The sequence below is a fragment of the Phascolarctos cinereus genome, unplaced genomic scaffold (genome assembly GCF_003287225.1).
Source record: "Phascolarctos cinereus isolate Bilbo 61053 unplaced genomic scaffold, phaCin_HiC Scaffold_4;HRSCAF=312, whole genome shotgun sequence".
NCBI classification, from domain to species: Eukaryota; Metazoa; Chordata; class Mammalia; order Diprotodontia; family Phascolarctidae; genus Phascolarctos; species Phascolarctos cinereus.
Window position 1 is genome coordinate 304,060,091 of NW_027555847.1, and position 7,732 is coordinate 304,067,822.

A 7,732-nucleotide genomic window follows, 5' to 3' on the forward strand; every position below is an offset into this window, starting at 1 on the left:
GATCATGGACAACACATTTTTTTTCCTCTCTAGTCCTCAGTTTCCTAATTAGATTAGGAAAGATTAGATTGTAGGATTTTTAAGGACCCTTGAAACTCCAAACTTATAGCCCATTGAGGATAAATATGGCATTTTTTTTTTTGCAAATTCTCCATATTTGATTGATTTTTCTTTCCCCATTTTCTTGCATAGGAATAAAGGATAAAGGTATTCTCTCCATTTAACCAGACCTCTTATTCATCATTTTGGGGTATGTGTTTTTATCCCACTATAAGAGACAAGACCATTTGAGACTGAATTCAATTTTAAATAAATTTCATAAAAATTAAGTATTTATCATGTGCAAAGTGTTCTACTAGGTCTTGAGATAGCAAAGATGAAATGACACAGCCCTTGCTCTTTAGCAACTTACATTCCAAATGTGGAGTTTGCTATTTATTATTTTACAAATGTGGAGTTTGGAAAGGAGGTGTCATGAAGACCTATTCATAACCATGATACGGGGAAAATATAATAAGGCAGACTTGTGACTGGAGTCATCTGATCTGCAAACTAAATATCTTGTATTTTTTTCCAATGTTATATGATTTAACAAAGGCAAGGAAAATAATAGCATAGAAATAAAAATTACATTTGAATGGATTAATGACCTTTAAAAATAAATTATAATAACAAATGTTTGGGAAATACAAATTTGAATTTTCACTGTTAGCCATGTGATGTCTCTCATCTGTTTAGGAGTTAATTATGCAGTATAGGCTTTTTAAAACACTATTGAGACTGATGATTATCTTCCACAAGCTAATCAAAGACAGTTACAGTGAAGATGATACCAGGTGGAGAGGAAGAACCTGCTAAATGAATCTGAGGTAATATTTCCTTTATTGAATTTAGTATGCAGTAACTGTGGTAACTATTTGATTTGTTTTATATCATAAGGTGGTCACATAGCCTACTGTGTGGAATCCTATGCCAAAGAGTGTCAGGTTTCTATTTAAATATGTGATTGAAAGCAGATCTGTCCTAGGAAATTGTGAAGAATAAAAGCACTGATCTATGCTGCTTGGGACAAATACCTATTCTGTTGGAAATATCTAGGTAGTAGAAGAATCATTGCTTTGGCCTAAATTACCTGTGTTATTGCCCATTTGCTTGGTTACTGGAAAAAAATGACCATTTATTTAGATTGATAAAATGAATTAGCTATGTTTAATGGGAATAAAGATGTAAATTTAAGGCTAGATTTCCCTCGGTAAAGGAACAGATAAAATTTATTGCAAAAAGTTGTGAGATTATTATGTGATATTTAAGGACTGACTCAAAAGAAGAAATCTATCATTCTTTTATAGAATTACAAATACAAATGATGTATAAAAATCTCTTATCACAGGAAACACACATGGAAAGAAAATACTTGAACCAGATATGATGAATCACTCTTTGTCCCACTAGTAATTGACAAAGACCATCTTAGAAGGGGATAATGACACATTCGACTAAACCCATCTTCAAGATGCATCCAAATCCCCTAAGTAATGCACTTTTGGTTTTGGATCAGACCCATGATTTCATTAATATAAGGAATTCCCTGAGAGGATATTCCCTTCACCAATTTAAAGCAGTGCCTGGCTTGCAACTTAAAATCTAAGAGTTGCCTATGGAACAGAGATGGTGCATTACTTCTCCGGTGTTGTGTAGACAATATATGTCAAATGTCATACTTGAATTCAGGTCTTTACAACTCCAAGACTGAATCTAGGTACTGAGCCACATACACTTTTATGCTTTTTTTATGATGGCAAAGTGATTCAAAATAGGGAGTATGGAATTTGTCATCAAAACATAAATTATTTGGGTTTTCATTCACATGCTCCCTACTTTTAGGTGTACTATCACCTGTTTTAATTTGATTCCATGGTGAAAAAATGACTCAACATAAAGTAGTTCCCAGCTGACTAATTTAATGCAAAGGAAGCCAAATCATTGAACCATGGGCAAGAAAATATGGTGAGTCCCAAAGCTAGTGGAAGTAAAGAAAGATAATTTACAAGGTAGTTGAGAGGATCCATAAGGCTTTTATTTTCCTTCAGGATTTTCTTTTGAAAAAAAAATCATGTGGAAGATACATTTGACCAATTGGAATTTTTTTTGGAAAAAAGGCTCTACTGAAGGAAACTGATCATTACATCACCCCTTGCTAAGGGAAACAAATACTGCCAAGAGGGAGGTCTCAGTATTTGAGAAACACAACAAAGAAAAATGGAATGAATGAAACAAGAAGTAATTTGTTAAAATGAGACCTCTATAACAAAAGGATACATATTAATCATAGAAATAAGCAAATATTTATGATTCAGAAATTAGGAAATATTTTGCCATTAATGAATCAAAATATTTTTTTTTATTATTCTGATGATAAACTCTCAATGAGTCAAAATTATTGTAGGTCTATTTAATTGAATTTTTAAGTCATATTTCCTCTATTATTTCATAATGCGTGAGCCCCAATATGTAGGTTTTCCTATTATTCTATAGTCCATAAAAACTTTTAATTTTTTCTCTAAAATTAAAGAGATATCATGAAACTATGCATGCCAAGATTTGTGTTTTTATTCAGAATTAAATTATTGCAGAAAACTACAGTGTTTTGGTGCTCTATGGGAAAACTTACACTTTTAGGGATGCAGTCAATTGTTCAGTTGTGTCTAACTTTTGTGAACTCATTTAGGATTTTCTTGGCAAAGATAATGGAGTGGTTTGCCATTTCAACATCCAGCTCATATTGCAGAAGAATTAACTGAGGCAAACAGGGTTAAGTACTTTACCAAGGGTGACCCAGATAGCAAGTATCTGAGGCCAGATTTGAATCCAGTTCTTCCCAACTCCAAGCCTGGCACTTTATCCATTGTGCCACCAAGATGTATATGAATGGTTATAAATTTTACTTAGTCAATTGGTATTCTGATTATTTCCTTAGTTGGTTTTGTGAAAGTCATTTTTTTAAATTTTACTACTAATTCGTTGTGGAAACCTGAGCAAATTATTCTGTAATTATAATCAGACGCCCAGAATTGGAAGGAAGATCAAAACCAGAACTGAGACTAACATGGGTTATCCAGGGTTTTTATTATGATTCATTAAGTGGGGCATGGATTCTAGGAATAAGGTGGTAAATACTGTGAATAGTTATCAGTAGCAGAGTTTATAAATAACATATATAAGTTGAATATAGTCAAGATTAGGCTAACATATATGATTAAGGACACTGAGTCCATATGATAGAGGACAAGGAGACAGATTTGGGAACATTTAACACAGAGGAAGAATACTTAGATCTAGAATGATAGTTCCTTTCAAGTAGTTGAAGTGTTGTCATACTGAAAAGAAGACTGCCACAGAGTTGTGTTGGAGCCAATTTGAATCACCTTGGGAGGCAGGTAAGATGGTAACGACAACAACAAAAAAAAAAACAACCAGGAAATAACCTGTGCTCTTTCTAGTTTCCCTTGAAACAACAGTAAATCAAGGCTCTAAGCAACAAAACCCACAAAAACATGGACTAAAACAATTTTTCAATCTAAGATAACTAAGAAGAACTGCAGGGAAGGTCTGTCTCAATTGAATAAAAGGGAAACATAGCCCAACACAGGTGGTGTCCAGGCAAGCCAATAAAAGACAGCATAGGCCCAATTATCATGGCTCAGCAGACCAGAGGCACAGAAGGCCAGTTGTGAGGCGTGTGGTTCCAGGGCTTGCAGTTTCCCCAGTGTAAGAAGTTTGGGACAGTGACCCCTGTAGTCCATAAGCAGAGCTTAACTTTCAAAGGCATAAAATAGGCTGGAAAATGAGCAAAAAACAGAAAGAGACATGACCATAAAAACCTACCATGGTGACAGGGAAAATCAAAACACAAACTCAAAAGAGGACGGCAATATCAAAATGCCTACATACAAAGCCTCAGAGAGGAATATGAATTGGTTTCAAGCCCAAAAAATTTTCTTCTAAGAGCTCAAAAAGGATTTTAAAAATAAAATAAGAGAGGTAGAAGAAAAATTGGGGAAAGAAGTGAGAGTGATGCAAAAGGATCATGAAAAAAATGAATCAACAGCTTGGAAAAAGAAAATAATTCCTTAAAAAGTAGAATTGGCCAAATGGAAAAGAGGATTCAAAAGCTCACTGAAGAAAATAATACCATGAAAATTAGAATCAGAAAAGTGAAAGCTAATGACTTTATGAGAAATCAAGAATCAAACAAAATCAAAAGATATTTTTGTTTACATAAAATGAAAAAGTTTTTGCACGAGCAAAACCAACGCAACCAAAATTATAAGGTAAGCTGATAACTTGGAAAGAATGTTTACAACTACCATTGTTGCTGATAAAGGCTTCATTTCTCAAATATATATAGAACTGAATCAAATTTATAAAAATACAAATTATTCCCCAATTGATAAATGGTCAAAGCATAAGAACAGGCAGTTTTTCAGACAAAGAAATCAAAACTATTTATAGGTACATGAAGAAATTCTCTAAATCACTATTGATTAGAGAAACGCAAAATGAAACACAGTCAAGGAATCATGTCCAAAGGACTATGAAACTGTGCATACCTTTTAATTCAGCAATGGGACTGCAAGGTCTATATCCCAAAGACATGAAAATGGATTTTGTACAAAATATTTGTACAAAAATATTTCTAGCATCTCTTTTTTTTGTGGTGGCTAAGAATTGGAAATCGATGGGATGTCCATCAGTTGGGGAATGGCTAAAAAAAAGGCTGCAGTATATGATTTTAAAGAAATATTATTGCGCTATCTGAAATGACAAGCAGGATGATTTCAGAAAAACCTGGAAAGACTTACCTGTATTGATGTATAGTGAAGTGACTAGAACAAGGAGAATGTTGTACACAGTAACAGCAGCATTGTTTGATGAAAAAGTGTGAATGACGTAGATATTCTCAGAAATATAGCGATCCAAGACAATCTTAAAGGACTGATCGAGCACACTATCTGTTTCTAGAGAAAGAACTGGTATTGTTCAAATACAAATCAAAGTATATTATTTTTCATTTTCTTTTAATTTTTCTTTTCTTTGCATCTTCAGGTACAAAATATCTAATATGGATATGCTTTACATATGTATAATCTATATCTGGTTGCTTACCATTTCTGGCAGTAGAGACAGTACGGAGGAAGGGATAGAATTTGTAACTCAAAACTTTAAATAAAAGTTTTTTAAAAATTTAATAAAAAACCATATGATTATCTCAAAAGATTTTTTAAAAATCATCTAGAAGAACAAAATGTCAAGAACATCAAGGGAATTAATGAAAAAATACAAACAAAGGTGGCCTGGACATAGCAGATCTAAAACTAGATTATAAAGCAGCAAGCATCAAACCTATTTGATACTAGCTAAGAAATACAGTGGTGGATCAGTGGAATGGATTAGGTACAGAAGATACACAAGTAAATGCCTATAGTAATCTATTTGATAAACCCAAAGATTCTAGCTTCTGGGATAATAACTGTCCTGCTGGGAAAACTGGAAAATAGTATGGCAGAAACTGGGTATAAACCAACATCTCACTCCATATACAAAGAAAAAGTCAAAATGGTACATAATTTAAATATAAATGGTGATGCCATAAGAACATTAGCAGAGCAAGAAGTAATTCAGCTGTCAGACCCATGGAGAAGGGAAGAATTTATGACCAAACAAGGCACGGAGAGCATTACGAAACAGAAATTGTATAATTTTGATTATGCTAAATTTAAATAGTTTTTGCACAAACAAAACTAATGCAACCAAGATTAGAAGTAAAGCAGAAAATGAGGGAACAATTTTTACAGCAAATATTTCTTATAGAGGTTCATTTTCCAAATATATAGAGGACTGAGTCAACTTTCAAGGAATACAAATCATTCTCCAATTGATATATAATCAAAGGACATAAACAGGAAATTTTCAGATGAGGAAATCAAAGGTATCCATATTAATATGAAAAAAAGATTTAAATCACTATTGATTAGAGAAATGCAAATTAAAACAACTGAGGTACTACCTCACACCTATAACATTGAGTAACATGATTGAAAAGGAAAATGATAAATGTCAGTGCAATTGTGAACTGATTCAAGCATTCTGGAGAACAATTTGAAATTACACCTAAAGGGCAATCAAACTGTGCTTGCCATTTGATCCAGCAATGCCACTAATAGGTCTGTATTCCAAAGAGATTGCACAAAAAGGGAAATGACTTACATGTACAAAAATATTTGTAGCAGATCTTTTTGTGATGGTAAAGAATTGGAAATAGAGGGAATGGCAATCATATAAAGAATGGCTGAACTTGATGTGACATATGAATGTAATGGAATACAATTTTGCTATAAGAAATGATGAGCAGGCATATTTTCAAAAAAAAAAACCTTCAAAAGGCTTACATGAACTGATGCCAACTGAAGTGATCAAAACCAGAAGAACAGTGGGGCAGCTAGGTGTCACAGTGGATAGAGCACCAGCCCTGAATTCAGGAGTACCTGAATTCAAATCTGGCCTCAGACCAAACACTGTGACCCTGGGCAAGTCACTTAACCCCAATTGCCTAAAAACAAAACAAAACAAACAAACAAACAAAAACCAGAACACTATGCAAAAACAGCAACACTGTTCAATATTCAACTATGATTGACTTAGCTCTTCTCAACAATACAATGATCTAAGACAACTCCAAAAGTCTTTATGAAAAATGTATATAGCCCCACTTTTGAGTAAGATGTTATTGTACTATACTTTTACTAGTTGCAAAGGAGGCATGGCTCCTGTAGATTCAGTACAAAGGATGAGAACATAGCCAGGCAGCAATTATTGGTCAGGAGTAATGATGGTAATTAGCAATGGCTAGCTCTGTAATCCAATTATAGAGTTTCTTGTCTTCCTGCAGCCATTATAAAGATTATGTAAAATGATGGGACAATTGCATTATTCTTTCCCTTCTTCCAGGCCTGTGTTTATAGGAAAGAAAAATGCATGAGATGCAAAAACATGTTCTTACCTCTCCACCAGAGTGGGCACTCAAATAGTGCTCTCTTAAATTTCAAAGAGGAAAGTGAATTGGCCAAAAATTCAAATAGAACACTGTCTGTTCAAGAAATTAATTTTATTTAATGATTAAATTAATATGACCTTGTGTTATATTCTTTTTGTCTTTTTTCCCTTTTGAATATCTATACTAATATGCTGTCCCTATTAGTAAATGAAGTATTCTTTACTGTTCCCCTGCCCTATATTCATTGAGCCTTCTGTCTGGAAAAACTCTATTAATTCCCTCTCTGCTTCAGAATAATTGAATCCCCCAACTGGGAAAGATTTAAGTTTCCCTGGATTTTATACAGCACTTATGTCACTTATAGGCTCTTATGCATTATTGCTATTATAGGATATGGTATATTTTTGTACCTTTTTTGTATAATACTGTATCTTTATATTGTCTCCTACTTTATTGGAACCCCTATAATGACTGGGTCATGTATTATATCGCCTAATTTATGTAATATTATATTTCCTCTAACCCCTACTACAATGATTTCCATGAATTAGGCTCCAAATAGATGACTTTTAAATGAATGAAAGAAGGAATATCTGTTCTCTTGTTTATAAATTATGGTGTGAGCCTCTGCATCCATAAATCAATGTGTAATAATAGCCACTATTACTTTTATCAGGT